Source organism: Dermacentor albipictus, chromosome 2 (genome assembly GCF_038994185.2).
Source record: "Dermacentor albipictus isolate Rhodes 1998 colony chromosome 2, USDA_Dalb.pri_finalv2, whole genome shotgun sequence".
Taxonomy (NCBI): domain Eukaryota; kingdom Metazoa; phylum Arthropoda; class Arachnida; order Ixodida; family Ixodidae; genus Dermacentor; species Dermacentor albipictus.
The window spans coordinates 18,031,980-18,049,517 of NC_091822.1; the positions used below are offsets into that span (position 1 = coordinate 18,031,980).

The 17,538-nt window shown below is 46.4% G+C and overlaps 5 non-coding genes across 5 annotated transcripts; all 5 read right to left on the reverse strand.

The window, feature by feature from the left end:
- Window positions 1-126: 126 nt before the first annotated feature.
- Window positions 127-199, reverse strand: TRNAR-UCG (transfer RNA arginine (anticodon UCG)). The gene has a single exon. It is a non-coding gene; the product is annotated as a tRNA-Arg (tRNA).
- Window positions 200-6,183: 5,984 nt separating this feature from the next.
- Window positions 6,184-6,256, reverse strand: TRNAR-UCG (transfer RNA arginine (anticodon UCG)). The gene has a single exon. It is a non-coding gene; the product is annotated as a tRNA-Arg (tRNA).
- A 70-nt stretch (window positions 6,257-6,326) lies between these two features.
- Window positions 6,327-6,399, reverse strand: TRNAR-UCG (transfer RNA arginine (anticodon UCG)). The gene has a single exon. It is a non-coding gene; the product is annotated as a tRNA-Arg (tRNA).
- Window positions 6,400-11,476: 5,077 nt separating this feature from the next.
- TRNAR-UCG (transfer RNA arginine (anticodon UCG)) lies at window positions 11,477-11,549 on the reverse strand. The gene has a single exon. It is a non-coding gene; the product is annotated as a tRNA-Arg (tRNA).
- Window positions 11,550-16,507: 4,958 nt separating this feature from the next.
- TRNAR-UCG (transfer RNA arginine (anticodon UCG)) lies at window positions 16,508-16,580 on the reverse strand. The gene has a single exon. It is a non-coding gene; the product is annotated as a tRNA-Arg (tRNA).
- Window positions 16,581-17,538: the final 958 nt, after the last annotated feature.

The window sequence follows — 17,538 nt, forward strand, 5'->3', positions numbered from 1 at the left end:
GAAACTGCAATCTTCTGATCCGAAGTCAGACGCTTTATCCATTAGGCCACGCGGACAAGTGTGCACCGGCAGTGCACAACAGTTTTATATGTATTCTCCAAAGTGTAATTAAAAATATTCAAAGAACGTCCGCGACAGGACTCGAACCTGCAATCTTCTGATTCGAAGTCAGACGCCTTATCCATTAGGCCACGCGGACTTTTTTTTTCTTTATTGCCGGTTTGCAATACATACAAATATGAACAAAACACTGCGAGAAAAAATTTTAAAAGCGTCTGCCACTCTGAGGCTGACGCGAGGCATTTTAAAGCACTTCATAGATGCCAGCTCATCTAATACTGAAATCCAGTCATTGTCCTCGTTTCTGGCATTGTACACTTCCCGCATGAGGACCAATAAAGTTTTCCCTTGAAGACTGAATATTAATATGCTCATGACGTATCGCCATTCGTGTTTTCCATAGACTGTGTAGACACAATAACATCAACATATCTTGAGGGACTCCATCGTCATTTGATGTAGGGAGAAAACGGATTCCGTACGGCGTTACCGGTAGCTCCTTTTTTAATGTTCGTTGCAAAATGTCCCACAAGAATACTGCGTCTGGGCAGTCCTGGAACATGTGCTCTATGGTTTCTGGTTTTCTGCATATTAAACAGTTTACTGACCATGCTACAAACAAGCCTTTTTGTTCGAGCCATGGCTTAACCGGTAACGTTTCGCTGTGAAGTTGAAAGAAAAAGGACTTGGCTGACGAGCGCACCGGCATCCGCTTTACCCTCTTTAACACATTTCCTCCATTTTCTATACAAAACTTCGTCCTATATATAGGTGTAGGCAGCAATGTGTCGACAACATCTTTGTAGAGTTTCTTTCGCTTAACACTGCTTAAATACTCTAAAGAAAAACGCGTGCACAAGAATTGGTACGCCCATACAACTTCACGCAGGAAGCCCTTGATAGTTGTTCTCGCTGGTCGTGTTGACACAATATAATTTGGTAAAGCGTCACTCAGACGCTCCTGAAACACAGTTAATAAAAATACATTTTGTTGATCGCGCAAGAACATAAAACGTGAAACCACTTGCTTCAAAAACAAGTGAGCTAGGCCCAGGCCGCCTCGTTTAACCGATGTGAACAAATTGGTGCGGCTGGTACGTTCCCACACAGATCCCCAGATAAATACGGCAAATTCGCGGTGCAGTTTTTGTATGCTCGTTCTTGATGCGCATATGGCCTGCAGCACGAACCAAATCTTGGCGACGAGAAAGAGGTTGCATACGGTTGCTCTCGCGAACATGGAAAGGTCCCTCCCACCAAATTTATTTTTTATTTATTTTATTTACAATACTGCCAGTCTCTACTGAGACCATAGCAGGAGGGCACTATACATATGTACATGTACACTGATAATGTTTAATACATGTATAAAGTCAGTTTCGCACCTTAAAACATCAACAATTTTCACTACAAAAATGTATACACCAAACACAAGTACATGCAAACTTTCAAAAAAAAAAAGTAAGAAATGGCAATTGAGGTATTCTATGCTGCATACCCGACTACATACACAGGGCACAAGTACATGGTAGTTTGCACGATCAATAATAGCACTAGCAATTTTAACCTGCTAAACAATTTTTTCAATTTTTGATTCAAATTGAGACAGTGACTCTGTGTTAGTGGTGAGAGGTGATAACATATTCCATTCACGGATCGCAACAGGAAAAAAGGAATATTTAAACACATTATTATTACATTTATATTCTACTAAGGTGTTTGTGTGTTTGTGCCTGGTAGGTCGTGTTTGTGAATAAGATATGTAACTTGAAATGTCAATTTTGAAAGAATTATGCAGAAGTTGATAAAGAAATTTCAAACGTGCCTGTTTCGCTCGTGCTTCGAGCGTAAGGAGCCCAGAAATTGCTAGAAGATTAGAGGGAGAGTCTTCACGTCTAAATTTGTTGTGAATAAATCGAATGGCCTTCCTTTGTATTGTTTCTATTTTCTTTATGTTAGTTTGGGTGTGAGGGAACCATACAGTGTTTCCGTATTCGAGGATCGGCCTAACGAATGTCTTGTATGCTAGGAGTTTTGTTGACAAGGGTGCGAGTCGAAGTGATCTGCGTAGGAAAAATAACTTTTGCATAGCAGATGAGGTAATGTGGTGAATATGCTCGTCCCACCTTAGGTCTGACGTTATTGTTAAGCCTAGATATTTTATATTTTATTGTTTTGTCTTTTCCTTCACTTCTGTGTATTGCTCTTTCCAGTAATCTTTCGTGTCCCGAAAATGCTGTAGCGGTACACCGAGGTACCTCATAGGGGTAGTCGTCCACTGTACACTTTCCATTTCACTGGGAAAATGTTCCCAACCCCCATGCAATATGCCTACTGATTTTCCCCAATTAATGACACTTCCTGACATTTTACAAAAACTTTTGGCCACATCAACCGCTTTATTAACGCTTTCTTTATCCCGGCAGAACACTGCTACGTCATCTGCGTATGGTAGTATCTTTATTTCACTCGTGCCTACCCGATAACCTACGATTTCACTACACAAAATACCTTTAAACAAAATGGCTCTAAATATAATGCAAAAAGCAAAGGTGACAAACAGCAACCTTGTCTCAAAGAAGATTGGATTTGTATACTTTCTGATAATGTATTATTAATTATAATCTTAGAAACTATTTGATCATAACACATTTTAACACCTTCTAGTAACATACATCCAACGTTCACATGTTCAAGTATAAGAAAAAGGATTTTATGCGCCACCCTATCGAATGCCTTTTCAAGGTCCAACTGTAATATTTCCACCATCTCTGAAAAGGCATCACAACACTCAAGGACCGTGCGTACCACATGAATGTTTGTCATAATGGACCGTCCTTTTATTCCACACGTTTGGTGTGGTCCAACTAACTTCTGTAAGACCGACTGTAGTCGCCTCCCGAGAACTTTCGTGTATATCTTGTAGTCTGTATTTGTAAGGCTAATGGGACGATATGCCCGTACCGAGAGGAGAGTTTGAGGGTCTTGACTCTTTGGTATTAATACCACATGGCTCTCACGAAACGAAGGTGGTAGAACTTGTTTCTCATATGCCTCATTAATTAACTGATGCAAAATTATTGCCATTTCCTTTTTAAAAGCCTTATAAAATGCGGCGCCTAATCCGTCAGGCCCTGGCGCTTTGCCTACATCTAACTCTTTTATTGCTTGTTCTATTTCTGCGATAGTAATTGGCTGCTCAAGGTTCAGCCTTGCATCGTCATCCAACTTTGGAAGCAGCGTTAAAAATTCACTATCGAAACCTTTCGAGTGCTCGCGTTCACTGCCTAACAACTCGCTGTAATATTCATAAAAGGCCCGCTGAATGTGTTGGTTTTCATGTACAATTGCGTTTCCATATGTGATGGCCCTTACCTCCTTTCGTGAAGCGTAGCCTTTTTCGTCCGACAGAGCTCTTTTGGTCAGTACTTCACCGCACCATAATCTTTCTGCGCGCGCACGTATAACCGCACCTCGATATTTCTCTTGATCGCCGCTTTCTAACTGAGCTTTTACTTCTTTTATTCCCTTCGCAAAGCTACCTGGGCAAGCACCTTCCATTGTTAAGTAGAAGTTAAGTTGACACTGCAACTCTTTTTCTTTTCTTTGTTCCTCCCGTCGTAAGGTGCATGATCTTTCCATTGCCATTAACTTCGTTTCCTGTTTGAAACATTCCCATGCTTCTGCAATACTTTGATGGTCCTTTTCTAATAGGTTCTGAATATGATCTTTAATTTTCTGAACAAAACCATCATCATCTAGTAGTTTAGAGTTGAATTTCCACAACGCCCAATTAAATTTTGGTTTTCTAGGGCCCAACGCAAACATAACTAAACAGTGGTCACTATATGACACAGATTTTACCTCACAGTTGCTACACATTGGAATCAAATCAGCAGACATATACACTCGGTCTAATCGTGCGTGGCTGACTCCTTGAAAATGCGTGAACCTTGTATTCGTACCATTTCCCATGACGTGGCCCACATCTACCAGATTCACTTCGCCAACAATTTCGGCTAAAAATTGCGCGCTTGCGTCGTGCACCGGCGGGCTTAGCACTGTGTCCTCAGCGTAACACACACAGTTGAAATCCCCCATCAATAAAATGTTGGTTTGACAATCCAATTGGCTTTTAAGGCATTGAAAGAAACCCTTGCGTTCACATTCCTTGTTAGGTGCGTACACACATATCGCTCGCCACTTCACTGCTCCAATAACAAAGTCACACACTATTTGAGGTCCATTAACATCACAAACCATGCTTTCAATAACTACGTCCAGAGAACTGCGAACAAAAAGAGCGCACCCACCAGACCTCCCGACACAATGTGACACACACACATAATACCGTGGACGAAAAGTCGCTACCATACGTTCCGTTCCTTCTTCACTTTCGATTTTAGTTTCTTGCACTGTGATAATGTCAAGATCGGTTTCCATGAACAGCCTGCTTAGCTGGTACTGTTTACGTTTAGAACCAAGTCTCCTTACATTTATACTTCCAACACGTAACGCGACATTGGTGGAAGTCATTTTGTTATGAAGAAGGAAAAGACCGGTCATGGCCTACAATCACTGCACATAACTCGCTGCACACTCACGTTTACCGGCATAGCGCAGCGCAAACCATCCTCTGGGCTGTCGTTGTTGGATGCCATATCTATGAATTTCCATCGCGAAACTTGCGTCTTGTTGCAGTCGCCCGCTACCCCGCCGTTCCCCGGCACACCCCCCTCCCCCCACCCCACAAAAAAAAATAACAGGAAAACGGAAAGCGTCTGTAGGCACATTCTCATGCTATGTCAGCGTTGACGCCGACGGTTTCCTATCGGGCGGCACATTCGGCGCCGGCTTCAAAGTCGGTCGCCGGACGTTGGTCGTCTTCAAAGGCGGCTCGCTTTGAACCGCTTTGATTTTTCCGGATTCGCCGTCATTGCTCTCCTCAAGGGACCTCTTCGACGCCGTACCACTTGGGCCACTGGTGTCCATAGGGGTTGCCTTCTCCGCTTCTGTCTTCTTTTTGTCTTTGCTGCTGTCCTTTGTGGCGACCTTAGTCACTGCGTCCTTGGCAGACTTTTCCGCGTCCGCCTCTGTTCTTTGCACTTTATCGTCCTTTCCATGTTTGACAGTGCTGCTGGCCCCGTCAGGCGTAGCGAGGACTTTTGCCTTTGAGCCTTGCGTAACGTCGGACCCACCAGCCGCTTCCTCGGCATCAGCGGCATCCATGACGTGCTCTTGTAATACCTCGTCAGACTTTGCGGGGCCTGCGATGTTCGCATATGTCCGCACACACTGGCTGTCGTCATGGCCAAAGCGGCGGCAAATAGCGCAGCGCGGTACGCGACAATCCCTCCTGATATGTCCCGTGCGGTTGCACCTCAAGCATAGGGGAGCCCTTCCAGCGGCTACGAAAAGTGCCAACATACCGGCTACTCGAAACTGATGTGGCAGATCCTCGATGGTCACGCCCGCCTTCAGCTTCAAGGTTACGGTGCGCGTTGTCGAACCTTTGTCCGTGATGCCTTGCACACGCCAGCGTTGTCTGGTCACGTCACCGGCTTTTCCATATGCTGCGAGTGCCGCGCGGACGTCTTCGTCTGGGACATGGTGAAGGAGCCAGAAAAGCTTCACGCGTATCTCCTGGTTAGCCGGGTCCAACACAAGGCACCTTCTTTCTTTTACCTCAGCTTCGCCGCACGTCAACATTTTTTTTTGTAGATTCCGAGTTCCTGAACGTAACCGCCCAAACGTGGTTCATCTGGAACGCAGCCAAGGTGACAACCTCGGGCAGTAGTCCCAGACGAGCCAGCATGTCCCGGAAATCTTCGGCGCGGAAAGGTCTTGCCGTCACGTCCCCGTGAAGGAATACAGTATTCAAAACGCAGGGTCCTGTAGGCAGCTGCGGCAAAACAACTTGGTATTCTTTGTCTTCATCGCCAATAAACCTGTTTCCGCGGCTCGGCTGAGCCGCAAACACCGCCCCACCGGAGCAAGTCATTCCGCGTCCGCACCGAACGGTAGCCGGAAGCAGACTATTAGGCCACGCGGACAAGCGTGCACCGGCAGTGCACAACAGTTTAATATGTATTCTTCAATGTGTAATTAAAAATATTCAAAGAACGTCCGCGACAGGACTCGAACCTGCAATCTTCTGATTCGAAGTCAGACGCCTTATCCATTAGGCCACGCGGACAAGTGTGCACCGGCAGTGCACAACAGTTTAGTATGCATTCTTCACAGTGTAATTAAAAATATTCAAAGAACGTCCGCGACAGTACTCGAACCTGCAATCTTCTGATTCGAAGTCAGACGCCTTATCCATTAGGCCACGCGGACTTTTTTTTTTCTTTATTACCTGTTTTACACATAAGGCACGTACAAAAAAGGTAACACGTTTGCTCTCAGTAGAACATTCCACGCGTTAGAGTTAAAAACAGAAAGAGGTAGTTGTACTATGGTAAAAACACCGGCTGCATTTTGGGTAATGCAGCTTGGTTAGGGGAACCGAACTGTGGCCAATTTGTCTAATATGGGTAGCCACGCTGGTGGCTCCCCCTTGGCTTTATGTATGTCACGTAGGTGCAGGATGTTTTCTGCGAAATATTCTTGAGCAGAACGAGGTTGGAGAGCTTCATGCCTTACATCCATTCTTGTCTTCCAGACACTGTGCATGCAGAGCAACATTATTGTTTCACACGGCACGTCTCCCGTCTCTTCAAAAGGCAGAAAGCGAATACCGAATGGTGTCAGAGGGAATTCTTTTTTGATTGTTCTTTGTAGGATATCCCACAAGAACATTGAGTCCCAACAATCTAGAAATATATGGTCTATAGTTTCCGGTTTATGGCATATACCGCAATCGACACTCCATGGTACAAACAAACCCTTCTCTCTTAGCCATGGTTTTACGGGAAGCGTGCCGCTGTGCACAAGAAAGAAGAAAGATTTGGTAGACGGCCTGATAGGCATTCTTTTTACGCGTTTCAAGACATTGCGTTCAGGCCCTAGAGCGTATGTTGAACGGTATACAGGCACGGGGCACAAAATATCCACGAGGTCTTTATACAATTTCTTCCGGCCGACTACAGACAAATATTCAAGTGAGAAGTGGGCTTTGAGCAAACGAAAAGCGCTTACCACTTCGCGCATATATCCTTTCACCACTACTTGTGGTGTTCCACATGATGTAACAATGAACTCAGATAAGGCATTGTGTAGTTGTACGTGTATAACAGTTTGTAGAAATGCATTCCTTTGGTCGCGTAGAAAAATAAACCTTGAGACTACTTGTCTTAAAAACAAATTACACAAACCAAGACCTCCGTTATTCACGGAATGAAATAAGTTTAGCCCGCTTGTACGTTCCCATCCCGATCCCCAAACAAACATTGCGAATATCCTGTGCAATTTTTGGACACACATCCTAGACATACATAATACTTGTAACATATAGAACACTTTAGCCACGAGGAATGAGTTGCACACAGTTGCACGCGCAAACATTGAGAGATTCCGTCCTCCCCAGTTTCTTGTTTGCTCATCAGTATCAGTATCTGCTGTCCACTGCTCGGTCGTGTCGCGGTAATGTTCGAGTGGTACGCCGAGGTAAGTAGCGGGTGTCTCGCTGAAATTTATAGTGTCAAAAATTTCTGGCGTAGATTCCCATTCACCATGCCAAAGACCTAAGCATTTTTGCCAGCTTGTTGCACTTCCTGTAAGGCTGCAGAAAGTTCTTGCGATATGCATAGCTTCCTGAATACTTTCCTTATCAGTGCAGAATACTGCGATATCGTCAGCATAGGATAAGACCTTTATTTCACGTGAAAAGAGCCGGAAACCGCGTATCTTTTTGTTCATCATTAGATTTAAACACAGCGGTTCGAGGTAAATTGCAAATAGCAATGAACTGGCAGGGCATCCCTGTTTTACACCAGAGTATGCTGTAATGCTTTCGGTTAATTTTTTATTAATAATTAGTTTCGAAGAACAGCCAGTGTAAGCCATTTTTACTCCATCATGAATGATGGTACCTACGTTGATGTGTTCCAAGAGGGAGAAAAGAATGCTGGGGGTTACCTTATCGAAAGCTTTTTCTAAGTCGAGTTGAATCATGACTACCCGTGCGTGCATTAGGTCACATAGTTCCAATATACTTCTGGTCACATGAATATTCGTGAGTATGGTTCTCCCTTTGATTCCACAAGTTTGATGTTCACCGACCAAGTTTGTAATCAGAGACTGAATTCGCTTAGCTATAACTTTCATAAAAACCTTATAATCCGTGTTAGTTAGACTTATGGGTCGGTATGCTTCGGATGACAATAATTTTACAGGGTCTTTGGTCTTTGGTAGTAGTACGACATGGCTTCGTTTAAATGACGGAGGCAGCATTTTAGATTTATAAGCTTCTTCTATAACTCTGAGGAGCATTTTTGCCATTTGATGTCTAAAGTATTTATAAAATGCGGCACCAAGCCCGTCCGGCCCCGGAGCTTTCCCTGTAGGCAAATCATCTATTGCATTTTCCAGTTCACTAACAATTATTGGTCTTTCAAGTTGTGTTTTTACTTCATCTTCTAATCGCGGCAATAATTTCAGAAAATGGGTCTCAAAGCCCTCTTGCACATTCGCTTCGCAGCCTAGCAAGTTTCTGAAACGTTGCACTAGTGCTCGTTCGATAACCTTTTGGTCTGTGGAAAGCGCACCTTGGTAGCGCAGCTCTGTTATTGCATTTTTCGCAGCGTAGCTTCTTTCGTCGCTTAGCGCTCGCTTGGTAGGTGTTTCGCCCATCCAGAGCCGCTCGGCACGCGACCTTATCATCGCACCTTGATATTTTTCCGTATCAATATTCTCGAGTTGCCTTTTGACTTCTTTAACTTTGTTTGCAAGCAGGCGAGGAACAGTACTTTCCGCATTTAAGAGATAGTCTAGAGTACGCTGCAACTCGGTTTCTTTCTGTCTTGCCTTGTAGCGCACGACACTGGCTCTTTCGATTGCGCTCATCTTAACTTCACACTTAAAGTGCTCCCACAACTCGACAGGGCTGATGAAGTCGTTTTCCTGCATTTCTTTAATTTTTGCCGTTATTACTTCGAAAAAGATTTCGTCTTGCAGGAGGCTATCATTGAATTTCCAGAGCTCCCAATTAAAGGTGCTCGTTTTACGCTTTGTGCCTATTGTAACAGTTACTAAGCTATGATCGCTAAAGCTTACGTGCTTGACGGCATATGTTGTGCAAAAAGATAAGAGGCTTGCTGTCAGATACACTCGGTCAAGTCAGGCGTGGCTTGTGCGTTGGAAATGCGTGAACTGAACTCGCTTTTCTCGCAGTACATCGCCTATATCGATTAGGTCGTATTCCTGAACGATTGCGCTAAGTTGCAATGCGCTCTTATCATGTATCGGTAGGTTCTTGGCGTTGTCTTCAGCCATGCATACACAATTGAAGTCTCCTATTAGTAACACATTTCTTTCGCATTTCAAGAAGGTTTCGATGTAACGGAAAAAATCTAAACGCTCACTAGCTTTGTTTGGTGCGTAAATGCAAATAATTCGCCATAGTGCCTCTTTAACATGAAAATCGCAAACTACTAACCGACCACTTTCAGAAGCGATGACAGACTGCTCTACAATGCCGACAGAGTTACGCAAGAAAATTGCGCACCCCCCTGATTTACCCACGGCGTGGCACACACAGAGATTATATCGTGGCCGAAAGATTTCCGCCATCGCATCAGTTTGTTCCTCGCTTTCGATTTTTGTTTCCTGGATAGCTAGAATGTCGATATCATTTTCTAATAACAGGCGGCTCAGTTGAAGTTGCCGCCTTCGGGCTCCGAAGCCGCGTACGTTTAGTGTTGCAACACGAAGGGCTATTCCAGGATTAACGGCCATTGTAAGTAAAGTTTACACTAACCGACACAAGATACTGTTCAGATGAGTGGAAACTTACAACGCTAGACCAGTGACCACTGCTGCCTTTGCTGCACCCGATGCAGCCCGTCGCTTGGTTGAGTTGCCATCCGTGACTGTCCATTGTAGGTGTAAGTCTTTCACCGGTCCCGCAACGAAGTGTTTAGCCGAACCATGCTCCCGCTAACGCGGGGGCGCAGACGGCGTCGGTTTCCTGTCTGGTGGCACGGTAGGTTTCGGCTTGAAGCTAGACCTACGGGTGGACGCTGTTTTGGAGGGAGGTTCTTCTGCACACTTTGAGTCAGAGCGCTGGTCGTCGCTGCTCGCTTTTTCTCGCGGGCGCTTAGTAACTGCCGTAGCCGGCATTCCCATAGTGACGTCGGTGCACGTTTCGTCCTTCTTGCCTTCCCGTGTTTCGCTGGGCCCAGGCTCTTTGACAGTAGTTACGCTTGGGGTATCGTTTGCAGGGGTAAGCTTTTGCGGTAGTTCCCCAGAGGCACTCTGAAGTTTCTGCGCTTCGTCTACATCGGGGGGCGTGGCCTCAGGCGTCTTGTCCTCGCTGGAATGTGTTTCGCTTGCTGCTACTTTCTCTTCGGCGTCGACCTGATCCATCAGGTGTTCGTCTAATATGTCACTACGACCCGGCCCAGTGACGTTCGCGTAGCTACGCACGCACTGGGTTTCTTCGTGGCCGTAGCGGTGACACAGGCCACAGCGTGGCACGCGACATTCGCGACGTATATGACCAGTACAATGACACCGGAGGCAAAGCGGAGGCCTTCCTGGCACGATGACTAGAGCATGGTCCTCCCCTACTCGCACCTGGTGCGGCAGGTCTTCGGCTGACACCCCTGCCTTCAAATGCAACGACACTAGGCGTGTATGTGACCCCTTGTCGTTGCAACCGGTAACACGCCATTTTTCTCTGGAGATTTCGGTCACGGTTCCGAATGGTGCCAGGGCTGCTTTGACGTCTTCATCGGGCGTGGTGTGGAGAAGCCAGTACAACTTCATTCTCACATCTTGGTTGCAGGGGTCAATCACAGCACAACGGTGGTCTTTCACGATAAAAGCTTTGGTAGACAAAAGTTTCTTCTTGCCTTGAACGTCTTTGAAGGTGATGGCCCAGACGTGGTTCATTTGGTAGGCCCCGAGGGCAACGACTTCCGACATGAGCTGATGGCGGACTAGTGCATCGCGAAAATGCTCGACGCGATAAGGCCTTGCCTTCAAATCACCGTGTAAGAACACAGTAGTAAGTACAGTAGTTCCTGGTGGCAGCTGTGGCAAAACAAGTTGATAATCCTGTTGGGTCGTTTCCGAAAACCTGATTCTGCGGCCCGAACGGGCCGCAACAGCCGCTCCTGCGGAGCTCGACATTCCACGACCATACCGGACGGAAGCCGGAAGTAGAATCAGGCCACGCGGACAAGCGTGCACCGGCAGTGCACAACAGTTTAGTATAATATTCTTCAAAGTGTAATTAAAAATATTTAAAGAACGTCCGCGACAGGACTCGAACCTGCAATCTTCTGATCCGAAGTCAGACGCCTTATCCATTAGGCCACGCGACCTTTTCTTTATTTATTACCGGTTTTCAATATAACATCGCACATATGAATTTCACACTCGTGACACAAATGCAAGCCTCTTGTAAGAGGAAAAAAGGAAGACAAGAAACAAAAAAGCGCTAGAAAGCCGTCCATCCGCATTGGACAGACGTTGTTAAATTAAAATTCCTTCATGACTGTCAGAGGTTCGAGCCTCGACAGCCAATCCGGTACACAATCTTGTATTTTCTGCATTTCAATAAATACGGACATACACACTCTGAATTATATACGCGCTGGCCGAGCGTCGGTGTCGCAATGGTACCCGGCCATGCGAGCTCGCCATATAGGTTGGAGGGCATTCAACATAATAAGATCATACGGTACTCCGTCTTCATCTTTAATTGGCAGATACCTGATTCCTTGGGGGTCCACCGGTAACTCCTTTTTCAGCGTTCGCTTTAAAACGTCCCATAAGAAAACCGCCGCCCAGCAATGCAAGAAAACGTGATCAATGGTCTCCGGCTTCTGACAGATCAAGCAGTGGGATCCCCACGGCACAAGACAGCCTCGTTCTTCCACAAATGTCTTCACAGAGAGCGTTCCTGTGTGGAGCTTAAAAAAGAAGGTTTTAACCCCTGGTGGCACCTGCATTCGTTTCACCCGTTTAAGGACGTCTTGTCCTGTACCTCCAATGTATATGGCTCTGTATACCGGCACTGGGAACACAATGTCGCACACTTCTTTATACAGTGTTTTCCTTTTCTTGGACAAAGGTAATCGTTTGAAAATCGAACTGAAAGGAAACGCACACTGTCGGCCACTTCCTTAAAATAACCACGAAGTGTTCCGGTCATGCTTGCCGTACTAACGACATATGCAGGCAATGCGTCGCTCAACCTGAGCTGACATACGGTGCGCAAAAAAGGATCGCGCACATCGCGAAAAAACAAAAAGCGGTTGACAAGCTGTCGAACAAAAAGCTGCGCCAAGCCCAGCCCTCCTTCCTTCACGTGCCTGAACAGATTTGTTCGGCTACACCTTTCCCAGGTAGAGCCACAGATAAAAACTGCGAACACTCTGTGCAGCTTTTGCATGTTTACCCTTGAACAGTACAACGTCTGCATGACATACGACAACTTCGTAATAAAAACATGTTACACACCGTTGCCTTAGCGAAAACGGACAGGTTGATGCCTTTCCATCTTTCTGCCTTTTCTCTAGTTTCTTTTGTTTGGTTCATCCAGTATTCATCGCTATTTTCGTAACTGTCCATGGGAACTCCTAGATATCTGGTCGGGGCTCTTATCCAGCTCACATTTGCAAAATTTTCCGGAGCTGATGACCACTCTCCGTGCCACAAACCAAGCGACTTGCCCCAGTTCACTCTACTGCCCGTCACATCGCAAAAATTTTTCACTACCCTTATCGTTTCCGTCACACTTTGTTTGCTTGTACAACACACTGCGATGTCATCTGCATATGCCAAGAGCTTGACTTCTGTGTCTGCCAAATTATAACCGCGTATTTGATCATTTTCAATTATGGCCAAACACATAGTTTCTAAGTAAATTCCAAACAAAAGAGGACCGGGGGGGCAGCGCTGACGCACAGAACGCATGACGTTAATGGGGCCCCCCAATGATTTATTCACAATTAAGCGTGTTGTGCAGTTCTTTTACGCCAACGCCACTCCCTCAGTGATTATGGAACCAACATTAACTTGATCGAACATGGCAAACAATATATCATGAGAGACACAATCAAAGGCTTTCTCAAGGTCGAGCTGGAGCACTGCGACTCCGCCCGAGGTGACATCACAGCACTCGAGCACGCACCGCATCGTGTGAATATTCGAAAAAATCGGCCTTCCTTTGATCCCACACGTTTGGTGGTCTGCGACAATTTCCTTTATTACACTTTGAAGTCTGGCTGCCAAAACCTTCATGAAAATTTTATAATCTATATTGGTTAAAGATATGGGCCTGTAAGATGTCACTAGCCTAAGTTTCTCCACTTGATCACTCTTAGGGAGGAGTATCGTATGTGCTTTGCCAAAAGAAGGTGGCAAAGCTTCGTTCTCATACGCATCATTAAACAGCCGTGCTAGCAACGGTGACAGTTCCTTCTTGAAAGCTTTGTATAAACAATCGCCCAGGCCGTCAGGTCCAGGTGATTTGCCTTGATTCAAATCCTCAATTGCCTTTTCAACTTCGCTTTCTGTTATTTTCTCTTCTAATCGTTGTTTTGTGTCGTCACTCAATCGCGGCATGCGACCGAGGAAGACCTTTTTGAATTCGTATACATTCGCTTCTTGAAACGCAAAGAGGGACTGGTAATACTCTAAAAACGCTTGGCCTATACTCTTACTGTCGTCGGCAGTTGTGCCATTCCATAGAATCTTATCGACGTGATTCCTTCGACCTTGCGCTTTTTCAAGTCCAAGCGCCCTTTTAGTGGGCGTCTCTCCAGCTACTAATGCATTTGTTCTTGCGCGCACAATCGCACCTTGATACCGTTCTTTGTCGAGCTGCTCGATTTTTTCTTTAATGGTTCGCACATCTTGTTTATACGCCCCTGGCTCTTCGCACTCAAGCGCTATCAGCTGCTTAAGTGTCTTTCGCAAGCTCTTTTCTTTCATTTCCTTCTCAAACTTTAAGCAGCTCGATCTTTCACAGGCTTTCATTTTTACGTTTTGTTTGAACCCTTCCCATTTCTCTGCTGTTGTTTGACTATTTTCCTCACAAACCTCTCTAACGGCCTCATGTACTGCCTCTACAAATGGTTGGTCTTTTAGTAGTAAGGCGTTCATTTTCCATAGCTCCCAATTAAAAGATTCTCTCTTCCTCTCCGTGCCTATGTTACATTTCACCAAGCAGTGATCTGAGAACGATACTGGTGCCACAGAATAACTATGGCACTTTGGAATCATGTCTTGCGATATGTACTTGCGGTCTAACCTCGCGTGACTGATACCTTGAAATCGCGTGTACATTACTTGCCGCTCCCCCTCCAGACACTCGCAAACATCGTCCAGTTCATTTTCACTTATTTGTTTAGTCAACACACTGCTGCTTCTATCACGAATACCGGCATTATTGGCTCTACCCCGAGCACTCAAAACACAATTAAAATCCCCCAACAAAATCATGCACTTATCGTTGCAAATATACTGAAAAAGGTTCTCAAAAAATAAGGTGCGTTCTACAGAATTCGGCGCATATATTCACATGACTCGAAATTCAATTTCACGATAAACAAAATCACAAAAAACAATCCTTCCAGACTGGCATGAAAATACACTTTGAACAACAAGATCAGGCCACTTCTTTACAAACAGAACACAACCGGCGGACGTCCCTACCGCGTGACTCACGACCGCATAATATCTAGTCGTGAAACGCGGCACCATGCTCCCGGTCTCCACCTCTCCGTCAACCTTGGTCTCCTGGACGGCTAGTACGTCTATGTCTTGGTCAGTGACCAACCGTAGGACCTGACTTTGCCTACGACTAGCCGCCAACCCTCTCACATTTAATGTGGCGATAGTAAGTGACGGTAAGAGAGCCATCTTAACTAAGGAAAAAAAAGTAGGCCCGGAGCATGGTGCTTACCCTTCACGACTAGCCCTCGGCTAGCCACCTCCGGGACCTTCCGGCTTGCTGGCGTTGGTCACCATCCCCACTTTGACAACAGGCTTTTTTTCAGGTGGAATATTAGGTTTTAGTTTGAAGCCCATCCGCCTCCCATGAGGCGCCTTCGGCGGTGGCCCCTCGCTGGTGCTGGTTGCACTACCGCCCCGGTCCTTCGTCGCGTCGTGGGGGCGCTTGACTGGGGCACCGAGAGTTGCAGTCTGCTCAACGTCGTTGGTATCCTCATCCTGCAGCATTGCTGTCGTGCCGTCATCGGGTGCCTCGTCGTTAAGGCCCCCCGTAGCATGACCCACTGAAGACAGGACCTGTACCGTCGTGCTCATTTTCTCGCCAGCCTCAGCCACCGTGCCTTCTGCGCCGACGGTCGATGTCCCACTGACTGTCGCTGTTGGAACCAGGTCTCCGGTTCCATTGGCGGCGTCCTCCGTCTCGACCACGTCCATAACGTGCTCTGCAGCAACGTCACTCGCTGCTGGTCCTGTCACGGCTGCATACGATTTGACGCAGTCAGCATCAATGTGGCCGAAACGGCTGCACCTTGAAAAGCGGGGAACTTTACAATCTCGGCGGACTTGTCCCGTGCATTGGCAGCGCAGACACTGCATGGGCATCCCGGGAACGACCACCAATGCTAGCTCTCCGCCGACGCGCACCTGATGAGGCAGGTCTTCCAGTTTTACGCCGCTGATCAGCTTCAGGAGCACGGTCCGGGTAGTAGAGGTCTTGTCTCCCATGCCTTGGACACGCCACCGCTCTCGGCTCACCTCTTCCACCTTGCCAAATGCTGCGAACGCCGTCCGGATGTCCTCATCGGAAACGCCGTGCAGCAGCCAGTGAAGCCTAAGCTTCACCTGCTGGTCTTGTGGGTCAACAATGACGCACCGTCGTCCCTTCACTTGCATTTCCTTCATGGCCAGCAGGCGTTTTGTGGCAGTCACATCATTGAGAGTCACCGCCCAGACGTGGTTAATTTGATACGCCCCTATGCATACCACGTCAGGTAGCAGGCCCGTCGGGAATAGGGCGTCCCTGAAATCTTCAACCTTGTAGGGTCTCGCACGTACATCCCCGTGTAAAAACACGGTGTTGATCGTTACTCGTCCTTTCGGCAGTTGCGGCAAAATAAACGGGTACTCCTTCTCTTCGTCGGTAAACCTGTTTCCGCGGCCAAAAGTGGCCGCTGTCGCTGCTCCACTGGAGCCCATGATTCTGCTGACCGCTCAGCTCGCCTGCCGGAAGCAGAATGAGGCCACGCGGACAAGCGTGCACCGGCAGTGCATAACAGTTTAATATGTATTCTTCAAAATGTAATTAAAAATATTCCAAGAACGTCCGCGACAGGACTCGAACCTGCAATCTTCTGATTCGAAGTCAGACGCCTTATCCATTGGGCCACGCGGACAAGTGTGCACCGGCAGTGCACAACAGTTTAATATGTATTCTTCAAAGTGTAATTAAAAATATTCAAAGAACGTCCGCGACAGGACTCGAACCTGCAATCTTCTGTCCGAAGTCAGACGCCTTATCCATTAGGCCACGCGGACTTTTTTTTCTTTATTTCCGAAGTTCACATGAGGAACAATAAGTCACAAACGATAAAGCACTTCAGCTACGCTTGAGCTGAGGCGAGCAAAGTTAAAATTTCTTCAAACTCACTAAATCATCAAGAAGTGTTACCCATTGAGGTTGGTCATGCTGTGCCCGGATGCGTTCCCGAAGGTAAGCAGCGCTTTCAATAAAGTTTTCACGTGCACTGTGCGTATTAACATCTGCATGCCTTACTTGCATTCGTGTTTTCCACAAGCTGTGGATGCCAAGAAGCATGAACAAATCATATGGTACATCTTCGTGATCAACCGGTAAAAACCTGATACCATAAGGGTCTAGTGGTAACTCTTTCTTTATAGTTCTTTGTAGGACATCGCAGTGGAATATCGCGTCCCAGCAGTCGAGAAAAACATGTTCGACTGTCTCTGGCCTCTTACATAAAAGACAGTTCGTTGTCCAAGGGACAAAGATTCCCTTTTCTTGAAGCCACGTTTTGACAGGTAATGTATTAGAGTGTAACTTGAAAAAGAATGTTTTCACGCCTGGCCTAACTGGCATCTTCTTCACTCGCTTTAAAATATTCTGCCCTGGGCCTCCACGATAAGGCGCCCGGTACAATGGCACCGGCAGCACGATATCCACAAGATCTTTGTACAGCTTTTTCTTGGGAACACTGCACAAATAGTCTGGGGAAAAACGCACTTCTAACAACATACAGGAGAGCACAACCTCGCGCGAAAATCCGGTTACAGCACCACACATGTTCTCACCAGAGGACACTGTTTCTTGGGAGTAGCCTCTGCAATCGGACC